This window comes from Parambassis ranga, chromosome 9, assembly GCF_900634625.1.
Source record: "Parambassis ranga chromosome 9, fParRan2.1, whole genome shotgun sequence".
Lineage (NCBI taxonomy): Eukaryota > Metazoa > Chordata > Actinopteri > Ambassidae > Parambassis > Parambassis ranga.
In genome coordinates, this window is record NC_041030.1 from 3,586,729 (window position 1) to 3,605,617 (window position 18,889).

An 18,889-nucleotide genomic window follows, 5' to 3' on the forward strand; every position below is an offset into this window, starting at 1 on the left:
AGTAGTATGGAATTATAGGCAGGTGGGTCACCATAATATGAGGGGTTGTTCCAGGAAGATCTATGTGTGTGTTCAGAGCGTTTCATAATTAACAACCCATGTCTGTGTGTGTGAGGGCCGGTGTGCTCTGCTGCGTTGTTGAACGCCTCCCGTATCATGTGGTGCACAAAAAGCGTCTCCTCTAGAGCCGTCTTTTGCCGCCGCTGCACAGGTAGCACATGGGAATTTGTGGTCCCGCCGGCCGGTGCTGCTTTGTGCACGGCGCCGCTGGTGGCGGGTCCCCCGCTTGCTGTCAGGCCCACGCCGTCTGTCGCAGTGTGTGCGCGTGTTTCCCTGTTTAAGCGTGTTTCTTTGTGTCTGCGTGTGGGCCTTTGTGTCTCACAGTCTGAGTGGCTGTTTCTTTGTGTCTGCGTTAATCTGTGAGCATCTTCATTTCTTTGTGTCTGATTGTGAGTGTTTGTGTGTCTTTTCCTACACCAGTGCGTCTATCACGGTAGTGTTTTGCGTCTGTTCAGGCTTATTAATTATATATATGTGTGTGTGTGTGTGTGTCAGACACAGCTCTTGCTAGACTTTATTAACAACACTTACTAGAATCTCAGCTGGGTTCATCTAAACTGGGAGATTAAGATGGGTGCACACACACACACACACTGACAAGAGTGATTCACAAAGGCACTGTGGGTTTGTGAAAGAGATTGAGTGTGTGTGAGAGAGAGAGTGGAGAGGCATTGTAAAATCAACACACATGCATTCCGACACTTTCATACACACTCTGTTCTCACATATTCTTGTGCTGTCGTACATACTGCGTCACACCTCCCACATTCAAACACACACACACAATAAACTGTCAATAGATGCCTTGAATTAATGTGTGTGTCCTCTCACCTGTGCCCTCGCACATACAGCTACTAAAACACAAGGGAAAGTGCAGCAGTGTGTTGGTACCGACTATGAAGACATCAGCCTGTATCTCTGTCACTGTGAGGGCAGGAGTGCGTTTGCTGCATTGTGCAGTCGCAGCACTTGGAGCATATTGACTTATTGGTTCTAGCAGAAGGAACGTGGATTGTTCGATTCAACATCATTCATTCAAATAGAGGGACTGCACAGGTAGACACTATTCAGACCTGAAACAGTGGGAAGAGTTTTAAGTCACACGCACACATGAGTGATTCTTATCTTCCAGAGTTTTCCCCAGCTCAGCATAAAATCTAGTTCCAAAGTCAAAAAGCACGCTCTCCAAAGCTAATGGAAAATTAGACGCAACAGTTTGTGGTTTCTTCAGGGATTTGTGTACTGCAACAACAGCCTTGTGTAATCCTCCAAATCTTAGATAGCCAATTTAAAGAGAAAGGAACCAGTCAGTATTGATGTTGTTACTGCAGCTTCTAGCATGTGTAATAAAATTTATGTTAAACAACAAAGTTTCTGAGTAGTAGCTAGCTTATTCGACACATTCCTACACTGAAAGTCATCTACACTTGTGGTCACACAAAACACTGCAACAAAGCTTTGTAACATTTCTCTTACTTACCAAACACTCCTCATGAGGATTGCAAAGAGCACATGTTTTGTCAGTGTCTGTTGTAAGGCTCTAATGTCCAATGTGACTACCTTTGATTCTTCACATTGTCACCAATAATTCATTTTATAGCAATTTTTTACGCCCGATGGGCGGCCAGGTGTGTAACTAGTTTAAATAGCATATGATATCCCCAGTGTGTCAGCCCAGATGCTAAGCTAAGTGTTGTTAGGCTATACAGACAAGATTGGCATCAGTTCTATGCTAGAAAGCAAATAATATGTTTCCCAACTGTTGAATTTTGGCTTCAAAGAGCGGTGACTCAACAGAGACAGAAGTGCAGTGTCAGGGAGCTAAACCGACGAGAAAGCAGAACAGTGGCAGAGAGAAAAAAGAAAAAGACAATGGAGGCTGAAATAAAAGCAAACAATGGAGAAAACGTATATAGAAGGAATGGGAACCGGAGAAGTGTCAGAGATGATGAAAGAGAGTCAGAAAAGGTGCGGTAGAGTGATGCAGAAATACAGGAAAGCAGCAAATGCTTCTGATAACAAGAAACTCAGAGGCAGAGTGTGTGAGTGTTGTCTCCAGAAGCTCTCTGACTTCTGCTTGGTGACCACAGGCCTCCTCTGCACTTCATTTATTGTCAGTCTTTATTTGATTTCTTTTACCGCCGTCACCCACCCCTCTTCCCCCGTTCGCCACCCAGACACCCTACTGCTTTTGTTTTTCCACTGCAGCAACAAAATGGCCTGCTTCTATCCTCTAACCTTGACTGAAAGGGCCAGGCCTTTCACTCCTTCTGTAGTCTTTATTGAACGGAGCTTTTGAGTATTTTTAAATCATATTTTTTTTGTGAAAGCCTTTCAGATGGTTTTTAAAGCTTTTTCTTTTTTAATGCATCAACTATTTACCTCAGCAACTTTTAATCAGAGGATTGTGGGCCGTGTTTTCCTTTGAATGCCTCAGTGTGCGGCCCAAATTTCATACAAGGAGGGAGACAAGAAGAGAATGAGAGATATGTGCCTTGAATTTGACGCGTCCTTATTGAGCGTACCAATTTGTTTGTGTGCTCTATGTCTGGTCTAAACAAGTCAGTCCACTGCTGTTTTTTTTCCTTCTTCTTCTTCTTCCATTTACCAGACTACAGAGACATTGTTCAAATTGACTGCTGAGCTTTTGATTGGAGGGCAGACAGCGCGTGTCAGCCACCAGTGAGCATCACATTTATTCAGGTTTGTTTATGTTGATATTATTCAAAATGGTCTCCAATTTGTGACGGCTGATGGAAAAGTTGAAAAGCTTCCCAGGCGACAAAGCTGTGTGTGATGACAAGTCTGCATGAATAAATTACAGCTTCTAGCAGCTGATCTTTATGTTTCGGTTAGAATAATATTAAGATGACTTTATTGAGTCTTGGATTTGTGATTGTGGTGTTATTTCTCTCTCCCTCTCTCTGCAGCCTGTAAAACCCAGCAGCGCCTTAAAGAAGCCGCTAACCCGCCCTAAGCAATTTAGTTTGTGTGCTTTTTATTAGTCGTCACATGACGCAGTGAAGTCGGCTTATGAGATTTTTCCAGCCAGACAAGAAGGGACTGAATCCAACTTTTATCAGGCTGAATCATAAAATCTGATTACCCGGCAAAATCTGCAGCTAAACACATCAAACTACTTTTTTTTCTTTAATTGTTCTTGAAAGTAGGAGAGTCCATGGACCAAATGTGAGTGAGCCATGGGTTTGTGCATTTCATCTCCCTCTGGTCCTGACTGACTGGTTTGACGCATATCAAGCGATTGGCTCCGGAATGGCTCTGATCTCATGACAAGGTGATATAATCCTCGTTGGTCACGGTGTCTATTGCTGCCAGTTGTTTACTAATTAGCAAACGCCTGCAGTCAGTGTCTGAACACGGTGGGATTTACATCTATAGGAACGCACTCACGCACAACGTTAACGAACATCCCCGTAGAAAAAACACGGACCACACCGACAGCTGGCAGCGCCTGTGCCCTCTCCGTCTTTGTCATGTCTCCACTTTGCTTTTGCTGCATCCAAAAAAAAAAAGCAGGAACGCCATAAAACAGCTTTCATTGAGGTGGAAAAAAGAAATTGCTTTTTTTTTTAACGAAATGTTAAATGCAGCCTAACCGGAGCGAATGCTGAAATTCAGCAGCTGTTAAGCATTTACAAAGCAAGTGAGGTTAAAATGTCTCACATGCTCTGTTCCCTGAGGTCCCCCTGACGATACGGCATGACTTCTAATTTATCTTGTTACAGAATGTACGGAGAAATATCTGTAGAGACTTTTTCATGCATGCAACACGTCATTGATTAAACATACAGTATACCCACTTCATAACTTGTATTAGTTTGGTTTTCCTTGTGCTTTCCTCTAGTAAACACTAGCACTGTGTTATGTAAGTCATTCCCGTGAAGGATCCCCTGGAGCATCATGGGAAGTAATGTGTCATGTGTTTGGCAGCAGGAAAAAACAAACAAACAAACAAACAACAAACTGCATCTTGTTTAGCATGGAAGTGACAGCCACAGTGGAGAAGGAGTGCCACCTACAGAAATATCCTGTTCTGTTTACAGGAGTTTGTTTGGGGTATGAATGGACGGGTCACATGGTGGATGTGGCACCTCTGGTCCTGTGTATCCTACTGGCATATGGCCCAATCCTTCCCAGATCAACATGCCCTATAAAAATATAATGTAGTGCACACCGACACAAAGCTTATTTCGTCCCTTTTTATTTTCATGCACTTGTACACAAATTAACCATTCGATGGTACAAAGTTGCAAAAGTCTTTGTTAGGAGTTGGGAGGGCTCTGAACACACAGTGGATCTTTACCCAGGTGTGGTGGATTCATGTCCACCCTACGCCACTGTTTTTTTTTATTTTGGTGAAGCGCTTAATTGTGACCATCAGTTCCATCTCGTCATTGGGTTTAGGCATTAAAATCTAGGGATGTCCCGATCCGATCACGTGATCGGAAATCTGGCCCGATTACGTGATTTCAGACTCGATCGGAAACGGATGTTGCCTCCTGACCAGGACTCGGATATATATTTATTAGGGCTCTCAAAGTTAACGCCTTCTGGGCAGGGTGGCTCTGTGTCCTGTAGTGTAGGGGTATGACAGTTGCTTTTGGTGCGAGAGGTCCTGGGTTCAAGGCCTCGATGAGCTGCTGCGTGTCTGAAATCACCTAGCGTGGCGCTCTGGACACACACATACAGCTTAGAATCTTGAAAGTATCGGATCAGGACTCGGTATCGGCAGATACTCAAAATCAAATGACTCGGACTCGAGGCCAAAAAAAACCTGATCGGGATATCCCTATTAAAATCTAAACAGATTAAGGTTAGGTGTTAAAAAACAGGGTAAGGTTGTAGGTTGTCATGTCACAAAAATGCTTTGTCTGCACATAATACATGAAATTAGGTCAATATTTCACTGGAAAACGTGTGCTGCAGACATGAAACACAAATCCAGTTCAAAAAAAAAGAACAATTTGTTTCACTGTGCACAAAACAACTGTTTCACATTATGGGATGGGGCTGGTCTTTCTACAGAAAGATCTGTTGGAGGAATATCTGGACAACGATCCCTAGCTTACTGCCTCCTCTACATGTACATTTTTTAAAACTCCTGTCTAATATCATGATTGTTGTTTCTTTTTTTGTCGTATTTTTGCTACTTCCTGTTGCATCGGATGCAGCCTATTGTTTTAACAGAGCGGACTGAATAGGATCCGCCTCTGATGTTTTCCAGCTCTAATTGTCTCTCACGCAGAGCAAACATCACACAAAATGAGCAGAGATGCAAGCATAAACACATATTCTCAGAGCTTAGATGCAGCTTTAAGCTTTCTTCCTCAACTTCTTCCACCTCACACACACACACTCTCACACACACACACCTGTCCTCCTCCCTTAGGCATGTCTTGTAGAGAACCATCCCTCTCCTCTCCTGTCAGTGGGAACAAATGAGCCGGGGCATGTTTCTTAGTGTGTATGTGTGTGTGTGTGTGTGCAGCGTAGGGCTAAACTTCCTGTCTGTCTGGCCTTCCACTTCTCCCCACCAAAACACACACTCACACACACACACCTTGCTCCGCACTGTTACCCTCTGACAGATCACTGACGTGCTGTCTCTAGGCCATCCTGCAGTGTGTGTGTATATATATATGTGTGTGTGAGAGTGAGTGTGTGTTTATGTGGTTACAGACACCCCCCTGCTGTGTCAGTCTGACAATTGCCATTTCTCAAGGAGCTAAGGAAGGAAGGGAGTAAGGATGGGTGGATGGAGGGAGGGCGAAGGCCTTGATGTGAGTGTGTTTGTTGTCAGAGGTTTATTAATAAAGATGACCTCAGCTGGTTCTTTTTACCCCCTCTCTCTTTGTGACTCCTTGATCCATCCAAATAATTATTTTTAAGAATTACATTTTAATGTATTCATACATAAATTTAAATGCCTACGCCTGGCTTTCTCCTTTTGTAAATGTGTAAGCAGCAGTCTGAGGGTGTTGCACTTGTTTTCTTGGATTCATAATGCGACTCTGCGTGCATGTGAGATCTGTCTGCGTGTGTGTGGGTATCTGTGTGTGGGTGGGCGTGACAAGGATAATCCTTCTTGATATTACTCCTTTGTGTCTCAGCGTTCGTGGATGTGATTATGTGCTTTATTATGTCGGCTAAACAGGTTGTGTTCTCTTGGTGCATGTGTGCAGACGTCAGCCGCCTGCTGTGTGTGTTACAAAGAACAGATGTCCTCAAAAGAATAAAAGATGAGTCATTTCCTTCAAAGAGAAGGGTATCTCTGCCCCATCATCACTCCAACATGAGTTTGAGTCAGTAAAGAGTCAGCTTGTTCATTTAGATACATATTGATAGATGCTAAGAACTTCTACAAGTGAACTGACCACCTTAAAGAACGATTTAACATTGGAAGGGAAGGGTTGATAAACTGCATGCAGGTCAGGTTAGGTGGAGGAAGATGTTGTCGCTAGTAGAGGGTGATCTCATTTGTTTAGCTGTCAAACTCCCCTCTGAATCCATCCCAGAGGGTTGGAACTGCAGCCTGAGTGGGGCAGCCAGCCAAGCAATGGGGCCCCCCGGGGGGACCTGGCAGTTACCATGGATGGAGATGGCAGAGCTCATTTTGCCCTCTGTCTGCCCCACCACAATGAACACTGTGGGTCATTAGGGACAGGGTCCTCCTGCAAGTGAGATAATGCACTGAGCTCATGCTGCGGCTGCACGCACACACGTGCAGAGGCAGTTGTAAATATGCACATGTGCACAAATTAAAAAAAAACACAAACACATAGCGCCCGCTGGGGATATAGACGTGATGTGCACACATGCGCAGGGGTAGATGCATGAATTGATCCACGCTCACATATATTACTCTTTAACCTACCCTCCCTAAACCCCGCCTCCCACCCCATCCCACCCCCATCTGTCAATAATCCTCCACCCATGTAAGGTTCCCCGGCTATTTGCTGTTTCAGCTGCAGCTCCGACCCTCAGACAGTTACATTTTGTCCGACAGCAGCAGTAAGAAGAAAGCTAATGAAACAGGATACCCCTGTCTCTGGTTATTCCACAGCAGAAGAAGAAGAAAAATCACATTAGCCTTCACCATGATTGAGCCTATAAAATCACACAGTATATTTATCAAGTTTACTGCTGTGCGCCATTTATTGCCCACACAAGACCTGACACCCCCCCCCCCCAACAGTAGGCAAGGGTCTGCTTCAGGAAGACCTAAAAAGTTAGTCATCTTTGGAGAGTTCAATTGCACATAATCAGTCTAAAAACAGGTGAAATTATCCAACTTTTCAAAAGATGATTTGACAAAATGTGACAAATGCTCCACCATTGACAATATGGCTACACAATATGCCACATAGGGCCCCCAGTGAGTTGATTATAGGAAAGTTTACAAGCTGGAACAGTTGATTTGTGTGTTGACACCCATGCAGTGAAAAGAACAGAGATCCAGGAGTGAAAGTGTTGCATGAAACATGGTGGGTTTTTTTTTATCATAGGGCTGCTCAGCATGAGGGATTTGTTTGGCTTTGCTCTTTTATGAGACAAATATTGGGATGGATCTCCTCACCGCTCTGGGTCTTGTTGTAAAAAGGCCAGGACCCAAGCCAGTGCTTTACCATCACATCCTCCCACTTATGTAAACAGATGTCTCATGCAATACACACACACACACAGATGCTTACACACAGAGTCATCTCAGTCTCTGCACTCACCCCTCATTTTGCAGAGCTTTCATCTGAAATACACTTACACTAATTCGAGTGAATGAACCCCGTGGCCTCATGGGCTGATTTCACCCCCTTTTCACTCGTATTTGCCTGGTGATATAAAGCACTTGTCTGTATGCTGTGGATGTATTGACAAATGTGTTCTTTCATTCTCTGCGTGTTTCTTCTTCAGTTTAGCTCGCGCACCAGGTGCTGCTCAGTATTTCGTGTCCACTGTGGCTCCTGTGGGTTCTGGCACAGTGAGAATAATAATCACAGCTCCTCGCCTCAAACCAATATCAGTTGCCAAAAGCACCGACGCAGGCTCCGCTCTTCACGCAGGAAATGAGTGGATGATAGTGGAAGGGTCTCACTTCACTGCTTTATCTGTAAAAAAAAAACTGAGTTTTTGTCTTTTTTTTCTCTCACAGACACAATAGGAATTGAAGTGAAGCTCCTTTGCACTTGTACTGACCGAACAACGGTGCCAGAGGCTTTGATAGCATCTATGCTGTGGGCTGCAGTTACAAAGTTGGGAAATGTTAGAGCACTCTTGAAATATAAATGGCAAAAACAGTGGACTTAGCTCAATAACTGGTTTGTAGCCTGAGAAACGAAGCAGTTCCCCCCTATGGCCCCTGGGGGCTGGCTCCAAAAGGGAGTCAATCCCCATAGGCCTTCATGTTAAAATGTCTTTACACCTCAGGTAGGTGAGGACTCACAGCATGAGCATCCTGCTTCCTGATGTGCTCCACCTCTTTGCCAGGTTAAGTGGAGTAAAGATGCTGCCAACATGGCGCCGGTCAGAGCCTCCCATAGGGAGTCAAAAAGGCTCTTCAAAAACTATGGGTGACATCATGGGATGCTTCAATAGTTATATACAGTCTGTGTATTTCACATCAGTTATTTCTCAGCTACATAAATAACCAGTCCTCTATTTGGTCTACAGTGACGACTCCCATGAGGGACCTCAGCGGGAGTTGTCATGCACTGATAATGGCTAACTACCTCTAATTTGAACTAAATAACAACGAAGCATTGGACTGCACTTTACAGGGGTCACAAGTGAATAATTGCAGAGGACAACACATGTAAAATCAAACTTTGTAGCTCAATCTTCAAAGGGTATTTGTGGAGTTTGTCGTTCAGATGTAGTCCTGACCTTGGTCAGATGTCCATGTGTGTAGATACTGTATGTGTGTCAGCCAGGTTTTTTTGGAGAGTGCTTTCCTCTAATAAGGACTGGCAGGCATTTTGTTGGGCTTTATTGCCACATGCCTCTTCCAATCCTGCCACTGATTAGAGCTGCCATTACTGGCACACAATACGTGCGCGTGCACTCTTACAAGGCAGCCCTTGGCACATGCTCAAAGCCCCAGCCTTTGCATGTGATTAGCATCCCATTGCGTTGTCTTCAGCAGCGATCAAACGGAGCGCGGAGTTGTGCTCTTGTCGGGGCCGATTGGAGGAAGTGACTGGTACAGCGTCGCTCCACTTTTATTCCGCTCATCAGGGGGCTGTCAGCTTAGACAATGTCAAATTTGCTGCAAAGAAATTAAAGGGCCGGGCTGTCACAATTGAGCCTGATAGGGAAAGCTTGTGGTGGCAGGCAAGCGAACACAGATTCAGGTGCTGGTACACACACACACATGTGGGTACACAACGCATCCACCCACATATATATTTACAATAAGCACGCGGGCGATTAGCTCCGAAAGTGCAGGTTTAAACTGTTAGTCATTGCTGATTCACAAGCGGCTGGCTGGCTTCCACGTAGCTACTCACTGTGCTGCCTGTCAAACACACACACACACAGGCAGCCAGCAGCTGGAGGTGTGTGTGTTTATTTGTGTGCAGGTGTTCTTGAAATCCTGCTTTTTAGCTGAACCCCTCTACTCCCCCTCCTCAACCTTCTTTCTGGTATATGTCTGAGTGTACACTGGGGAGTAGTGGGGTGTGTAGACGTGGATGCATATTTGTGTGTGTGTGTGTGTGTGTGTGTGTGTGTGTGTGTGTGTGTGTGTGTGCTTTGGGGAGCCTTGGCTGCTGTGTTCTCCTGGAAGAAGCCAGTGGAAAGCTGAGGTCTGGATGACTTACTTATTTAGGAAAAATTCACCAGAGATGGCTAGTATGCTGCTGTGCTGTCACATAGCTCTGTGTGTGTGTGACTTCATCCAGCTCTTCAGGTAACCAAGCCAGTGACCTCAGTAGCAGTAACATATTCATTTCAGAGATTTTGTTCTGCCTAACAACCTACAAAGTTATTCTGCTGCTGTTACGGCTTTTCAGCTGCCGGTTCAGTCCCAGGTGGAGACACTCGCCGAAGGGTTAAACGCTCTACCAGAAGCAATTAATGCACACACACACACATGGGCTCATATGGTGGGTTAGTCAGAGCCACAAGGTTCCTGATTAACTCTAAATTCACTTTCCAGCACATTTAATTAACCTAACTGGATTCTAACGGACCTGCTGTCAAGATTTTTACATGACTACTACATCTGTACAGGTTTTATCCAGTATGTGTTCCTTCTGTATGTCAACAGCAGGTTTCATAGCTTCACTGCCCAATAAAAACGATGGATTACATTATGCTTTAATGGTTAAGACGATTCTCTTACTTACTTTAAACAAACCTTGTTTCTTAAGAACTGCTTTTGTGCGAAGTTTTCACAATACATATTTTCTCCCTTTTTCTTGCAAAAGCTCTCGTCACATGGGCTACAAAGTCTTACTTTGAGTTATGCCAAGGTTCTGTGCACAGTTTAATTTTTGTGTGTTTGGATCAATAGAGTTTGATGAACGTCACAGCCTTTCCAGTCGATACAGCGCGGCGCAGCGTGCAGCCAGTGCAGCTGAGTTTCCAGCGTCTGGTTTATTGACAGCAGTAAATGAAGTACAGTGGTGTCAGAGGTTTCAGTGCTGCCTTTGTGCACGCTCCCTCTGTGTAACACTAGCAAGCCCATACGTTACTGACAGTCCCCGCTTGGCCCTCGGTGCTCTTGTTGTGATTAGTGAGCCATTGATGTTGACATGACTCTCAGCTTCGCACACTTCACACTCATGAACACACACTGGCAGGGTCTTTGCAGCTGATCTGCAGTGTGAAGAATGGGATGCAATGAAAGAGAGCCTCAAAAGGTTCAAGTGTGTGTGGCTTTGTACATCAGGGGATGAGACATTTCTCCGCAAATACAAAACTTTTGTGCGTACATCACTGCAAAAACAAAAGAAAAACCTTTACAGAATAGAATAGAATATACTTTATTAATCCCTTTGGGAAGGTCCCTCAGAGACAAGAAGATGAATAATTGAAGGACCCCACATTAGTTTTGCTGTAGAATTCACCTGGGAAACAATGGAGTGTCTGTATATCTGCCTATCTATATGCCTGTCTGTGTGTCTGTGTAAGTGTGGACACATTTTTTGTTGTCATGGTTACAATAATACCCGTGCAGTTAACCTAATGGAAATGTGTTGGTATATGATGCTCGGTGGACCCATCCACCCTAACCTCCTCCCAGTGAAATCTCCAGCTGCTGGAGGACACTGTCAGAATGTGGTAGAGGTGGTGTGTGTGTGTGTTTGTTTTGTATATGTGACAAAAATAAAGATATAGATATAAAAAATAAAACCGTATATTATGCTGTATAGCACATGATGTCGCCTCTAACCAGTCTAACTTTCTCGACAGCACAGATGCCTTCACAGCCACATTTAACTGCTAGTTAACCGCCACCTTGGGACACATGGAAATGGAAATGTACAGAATTATTGATGAGGTCATTAAAACCACACAGACTTGTGCATCTTAACCAAAAAAACATCTAAAAAACTAATTGATTTCAGGATGAGAGTACCAGAAGATGCTAAAATGCTAATGGAGTTTCAGGTTTTTTAACTTATTCCTGCAGCATGAATGACCTGTAAGAGTGGGTTTACATGCACACACAGACATTATTGTAACACCCATGGATTAATGTGTTTACACAGTATATTTTTGCATTATTTGTGTTGACTTATTAGTAGCTGCAGACTCTATCAGGTTCTCTCCCTGACAAACATTAAAGCAATCTCACATGGATTCAGAGGCAGACATACACAAACAAGCATGCAAACATCCACCCCCATAACTCATTACCCTTCTCTTCTTCTCCTCCTTTAGCCCAATGTGACCTTCATCTGAGTCGAGTGTCTATTCAACATTCACAAAGAAGAAGACAGGAGCACGAGGAAGAGCGAGAGGGAGTTTAAGAAGAAGGCACACAGACGCACGAGGGAGGAGAAGAAAAACAAGTAAGAAAGTAAAAACAGAACAAAGGGTGGAGAAGAAAAACGCAGCGGCATCTTTTCTCTCTCCTGTGAAACCTTCCTCAGAAAACAGCACGACAGGCAGCGTGAATCAGAGAATAGAACAGAGGCAAGAATATGGAGGAATGGTGGGGGGGGGGCATGTAAAATGAGTGGAGAATCAAAAGAAATGAGAAAGTGAATATGAAGAGGAGAAGGAGAGCCACACAGGAGGGGGAGAGGGTAGCGGTGTCAAAACAGGACGTGCAAATTACAGGCATTTTCAGGAACTCCCAGAAAGAAATTCTTCAGAAGCGAGTCTATGAAAGAGGAGGCAAAAAAAACAAAACAAAGAAAAGACTTTGGGCAGGATATTGGATTTTAGATCATGTTAAGAAAGATGCTGAGGGTTATGGTTGTGTGTGTGCATCTGATGCTTTTTTCTTGATTGTGTATGTGTGACTGGAAGTGAAAGGCGGCCATATTTCCCCTGAAGTGGAAAACGAGAGGGAGAAATGTATGGGTTGCAGAACTGCCATGGGTAAAGTGGATCTGACAGCGCGTGCACAGAATTTTAAGTTAAGCTTTACTGCAAATACATTTGATCATTGTAATCTAAAACTTTATTTAAATGCAACACAAGCACGAGGTTGTAATCTCCACTTTAAGACTTTTTGTTTATTTACTGACTGAATATTGACTCTTTAAGCCCTCTCAATGTCTTCTCTGTTGCTTTTAGTCACAAGTGTGTGTTTTATTGTAGATTTTTATCAAGTAGGTTTGTTGTTGTTTTGGGTTCGGTTGGAGGATTTTACAGCCTGGACGGAAGATCTGCAGACACAGAGAACAATGCAGATTTACTGCACATTGGGCTTTTGACCTGTCAACCTGTGCTGCCAGACGGGAACCCGCATAGCTAAAGAGGGACATGGATGGAATTGTAATCAGGGCAGGCGATAGGATGTCTCGTCCTTACTTTTCTGGTCAGCAATATCTGCCCCTTAGAGATGCACAAAGACATAGCTCAGCAGCTGAGCCAGATAGACTCACCTTGTTCTACACCAAGAGAGTAGTGGTAGTAGTGGATCAACTACAAGTTTTGCATGACAATATACCTACACTGATTTATTTTAAGTCAAGAAACACACATATCTATACTTATAGTACATTTGAATAAAGTTTGTGTAGTATCTCAGAGCTATTTAACACAAACAATACACTACACTACCTAGTTTTTTTGGAAAATTATCCAATATATTTCAAAGTATTAAATAGTAATAGTATTTGAATGTAAATATCCTTCCTTTGTATGATGCCTTACTTTAAATTTCCATTATTATGAGCAGTCATTAGAAGAAAAAAGCGATTTGTTGTGTTTAATCACAGCAGATTGTGCAATTACTGATCCCTTTACTCCAAATAATAAAACATTTATTGAGTAAGGAAAAAAAATAGCTGTGGGCTAAATCATCTCTCTTACTGGACAGATGGGAAATGTTCAGCGTTATAAGGGAAAGTTGTGTTTTTGCTGAAATTAGGCTTATAATAAGAGAGAAAGGTTACAAAGCCGACATGTTTAAGCACAACTGAGCGTTTACCAATCATAGCTACTGTTATATAGTAATCTTTAACAATCAGGGCTTAATGATGTTTGATCAATGATTATTTGACTGCCCTGTATAGACAGGTGTTATCATCAGCGCGCTGCCAGTAAGTAGGCGGCTGCCTCTTGTTTGAAGTGTGTGATGAAGAGCCCTCTCATTTACGATCAGTTGTCTGTTTGATGGAGCGACCGGGAGCACCAGCAGACTTTAGTAAATTGCCTCCAATAAAAAAAAAAAGAAAAAGTCATTTGTATCTCAACTTCCACCAAGTGAATACACAGAACGGAAACACACAAAAACACACACGTAAACCGGGACAACAGCAGCGACCACGTGCGCACATACACACACGTAAACGCAGAGCTGTGAAAAAAACAGCCTCGGGCAACGTTCCTCTGTTCTTCAGTCCATATTTTTTCAGCAAGTGCGTGTTTTTTTTTCACACAATGCATTTATTCCTCGTTCACTCTGATAATTCTCTCTCTCTTTCCATCTGTGTCTCTCACAGTGTGTGTTTATCTCCGTGAGGATATTGGTCGCCGATCCTAAATAGCTTTTCTCTGACAGGGTGCCATCACAGATTACAGACACAGAGCGGGTGGAAGGGGGAGAAAAGTGGGAGTGGGGTGTGGTGGGGAAAGAGTGGGGGGGAGTGTGACAGAGGGAGATGGGAAGAGATAGAGGCAGGAAGAGGAAGGGAAAATGCACGAATGATTGAGGAGGAGGTTATGTACATCACAGCAGCGTGACGGGTGTCACGGATGCGCAGATAAGTGTAGTGCACTTAAATGCAAACACCCAACCGTCGCGCGGTCGAACACTGAAACACATGTAGCACAGATACACTTCCTTTAACCACTGTTTTGACATTTCTCCCAGACACTTTAAACACTAATATTAGTAGATTTTCATTCTTGCTGAACACTTCCTGGAAGTTTTTCACATTAAAAGTCATCCAACTTGCAAAAAGGCATTGCACTTATCTGGCAGGCATTGATCTGCACAGCTACTTGACAGACAAAGGTGCACTGGTTTATATTAGTTTGACATGAAAGGAATGTGCATGTACACATACACATTAGCTTAGCATGGTAATTACCCTGATGGAATCTCAACATGCTTTTAAATGAACACCCAGGTCTCTGTATCCTCCAAAGAGATGATGTTAGCATCCAAGATGCTAGGATGAAGAGTTAGCCAGGACCCTTTAAGCATTGAAACACCCTCATGTACTGTCAGCAGACATCAGAGGACCTATGCAGGCTTTTGGCCGGCATGGAGAGAGGCTTTAATGACAGGGAGGCTCTCTGCACTCAGCACAGAGGGAATATGAGGACAGGGTTCACAGAGAGGCAGGAACGGGCCAACGTGGAAGGAGATGCAGATGCTTTTTAATGTATTTATTAAATATTTGTGTCTTGCGTTTGAATGCATTTGTATGTTGCATGTATCACTCTTGCCCGAGCCTGATGAGGTGGCAGAGCGAGCCGGCCGCATCTCACATTCCTCTGTCCTCTCCCTCCGTCCATGCAGCGGCAGTCCTCGTCTCTCTATCGATCCCTGCTTATCTTCCCGTAAACCTGGACCTCTTTTCTCTCCTCCTCAGCTCGCCACCTCCTACCCTACTCTCCTTTCTCCTCATTGCCATCGATCATCCCATGTGCTCAACAAAGTAGAGAGAGCAGGCGGTGGTTAATGTAGAGCCGGGCAGGAGGAGGCCTGCATGCGTATCCCCTTTCTCTCCTAATGGGTCCAATCAGGCTCTAATAGACCCTGAATTTGAGTATCGAGGCCCGCCGCTCGCGCCTCTCACCTTTCACTGCTCCTCAACAAATATCCATCTGGGCTGTATGTCTGCCAGGTGCAATTTTAGCTGATGACGGCTGAGTTCATTAACTGATCAGATAGCTGTCGTTGGCAGTTTTTTTTTCTTGGGATATACATTTATTCACCCAGGGAAGGATTTTGCTTCTGCTGAGTATGCACATGCTCCTTCAGAAATGTCCTGCTTTGCATTTTTTTACAGTAATGCACATTCATTCCTGGGAGCTGCCCAGTAGAACCACACTGCTAATTTTGGCCACTGGGAACTGCCCAGTACCAGACGTCTAAGTCTTTTATGATCTCCAGACCTCTCCCAGTCACTGAACACATTGACTCCAGCTGGGTTAAGTGCCTTGCTCAAGGGCACCTTCATTGGAAGTATATTGTCGACTCAGGGGAAAGTGTCTCTTGGGATTTTCCTTTACAGTTGCCGCTTGCCTTCAGGGGATTTGGATGGATTAGGAATGACAAGTTTAAAAAAACATGAAAAGTGAAGGAATCAAAGGGTATAAGAGACATGAACAGGGTGCTGTTCCTCTATCTGTGCAGCCATGAAGCAGTTAAAAGTATAATATCATGTGGGATGAGATGGTAATATTACCCAGAAATTCAACCAAATATTAATTCAGATACTGTTACATACACACAATATTCTTCTCCACATTCACCAGCTAAAATAAGGCTAAAACATTATTATTATTGTAAAACAATTTTTTGGTATGGATCATATGTACTACTACGTAAATTGATTAGATTTTTTAGTGGTGTTTTTTGTTCCCATCAGGTAAATTGGAGGGAGAATCGATAGAGAATCAATACAAATCCTGCCATTTGTACTGATTAGAGCAAAGTTTTGACCTGAGATGAATCAGAACAAGCCTGACCGACTGTCCTTGATGACAGAGACAATCAGAGGAATCTAAATGCTAACAAAGAAAGCAGGAGCTAAAAGCCCTGGGAGTACCTGCGCTCAGCGGTGATGTAGACAGAGTTCCTATATGGACTGTCTCAGTATCCTTATACATTGGGACAGCATATGGGCCTATACAGCAAGTCTCCTAGGAAAAGTCATATATTAAAATACATATACATAGCATTTCTCCTGAATAAAAAAAAAACTTTGTCATGAAAGCTCCGAGCCTACAAAGCAACCGTCTACATTTACACTACAATCGTCTGAGAGTCCCCCGTCTTCCCCTGTTTTTCCCTCTATCTGCTGTCATTCTGTTCGTCTCACTGTCAGTCTAAACCTCTCTGCTCTCTCTGCCACACAGAGCTGTGTGGGCTGCTTCTATAGGAGTCCAGCTAGGTGTAACCTTTCTGCCCTGTGGCACCTCACTGGGATCCAGGGCTCCGGGGCTCAGCGTGAACTCCTGAACTTCTTCACGAAAGAAAGGATCCGAGGAGAGGTAGGAGAGGACACGTAGAGTGGGAGGGAAAGCGATACAGGGCTATCGGACAATTAGCCCCCCTAGGAGCGTAGTAGGCGGTCCCCTCAAGCCAGAATGCACCTTGTGCGTTTCAGGGATTGGTAGTCGGAAAGAGAGCAGGAGAGAGAGACCATGAGGGAGATGGCGTGTGTGTGTGGGTGTTTGTGTATGTGTTGTAGTGATTTTGTATTCACACCCCCAGAGGTTGTTGTTCTGAAATGAGACAGTACGTAAGGTGCCCACAGGCGTCAATATGATCATTTCTATTATTCAGAGCTGATTATGGCACTAAATCGTACAGCAGTAAATACTTTTTAATGAGCTTTGAAATACAAGAGAGGAAGTTTGTCAACTTTTCTGTTTGTGTGTATCTGGCTGGAGGCTGGGAAAGCAGTGTGTATTTGAGGGGGGCGTGATTTGATTAGAGCGCTGGTGTGTGAGGAGCAGGTTGCAACATATGTTGTAATGAATTAATGTGTGTGCAACTTCAAGTGATCAAGCATTCCCTCCATGCTTTGTATGTGAGTGTATGAATGTACGAGTAGCTGTAGATGCATTGAAAAGGTGAGTGTCTGAGTGTATTATGTGACATTCCATTGCCTTGAGCAAGGCTGATCAGCATGTGTTGATCATGGACTAGCGCTCGCACATTGATGTATGTGCATTGATGACAGGCCAAAGTGCTATCCCAGCAAACCCCAGGGGCCTGCGCTCGGGGGGCCTGCAGTTCAAGGCAGGGCAGAGTGCACATGGTGTTTTTTCAGCATTGGTGTATGCTCATCAGAAACAACATACGTCAGGCTGACAGCGCAAGGTCAACTAGAGAAATAAAAACAGGGAGAGATAGAAAGACTGAGGTGGGGAGGAGGACGTAGACATTTTGGCTTTCTGCAGTAATCACATTCCGTAAATGTCAAATATAATAAAATGTCAAAAAAAACTAGTTTCCATCATCATCAAGAGATTAAGAGGTGTTTCTGACTCACCTAGATGCATTCGTGCTGCAACACTAGCAGTCATTGCAGACGTATAACCAATAAATCAGCTTCAGCTTTACTGTATGTGATCTTTAAATGATCATAAGGATCCATTCTGAGACATTTGTCCAGTTTACTGTTCGGGGTATTGTGCTTGTTAATCAATACACTGTTCTCTAAACAGTTATTGATCAAATACATGCGCTGAAAGACACATTTTTTTTTGTAATGTAAATTGATTCGCAGCAGCCTCAACCTCATTCACTGATGTCATATTTTGATACATAGCAACTCATTTATGAAGTATTTGTTCCAGTTGTAAGTGTGATGTCATTCCACTGGTTTTACCATGGAGCCTGATGCATTGATAAAATCAGCTGCTGCAGTGATTAGTCGGAATTAAAGCCATAGACCTCCAGGACATAGGGTTAAGAACCAGGGATTAAAGGCATCTATGTCCACCAGAATTCAAAGTCGAGACATTGTTTTGTGTCGGGTTGCATTTTCCTCGAGGCAGGTAATGATAGCTGGCTACAAAGGTGTTCAAGCCAGATACACAGTTGTGACACCCAGTCATATGTGTGTGTGTGTCCGCCATCACGAACCAGAAACGCGGATTAGCTTGTTGTCTGTTTGTTCAGCAGCATCTCGCTCTCTCTTCCTCCTCCTCCACATCTACCACTTCCTCAGGTCTGAGCAGGTGTTTGGCCTGCAGTCAGAGTCCAAATCAGATCCATTTCATCTGTAATCAGCTGGAGCCCCTGGCACTGATGGAAGAGATCAGAGCAGCGATCAAAGAATTATAAGCCGACCACGCCTGGCCAGCCGTCCGTGACATGGACAAGTCGGAGAAGCAGATAGGGGTGGGGGTGTGTGGGGTGGGGGTGGGATGGGGTGGTTTGTGTGGCGAGTGTGGGCGAGCAAGCAAGAGCTACAGTAGGGATGAAAGGAGAGAAGATGGAGATTTG

General features: G+C 44.0%; 1 protein-coding gene across 2 annotated transcripts in view; it reads left to right on the top strand.

Annotated features, from left to right (window-relative positions):
* Positions 1-18,889, top strand: part of sema4c (sema domain, immunoglobulin domain (Ig), transmembrane domain (TM) and short cytoplasmic domain, (semaphorin) 4C) — a 77,259-nt gene that overhangs the window by 12,032 nt on the left and 46,338 nt on the right. The window contains exon 2 of one of the 2 annotated variants that reach the window (XM_028414577.1): positions 11,962-12,092. The gene's annotated coding sequence lies outside the window, so the exon portion shown is untranslated. Of the gene's footprint in view, positions 1-11,961; positions 12,093-16,797; positions 16,924-18,889 lie in introns of those variants that run through there. The other variant, XM_028414579.1, reaches the window with a different exon arrangement.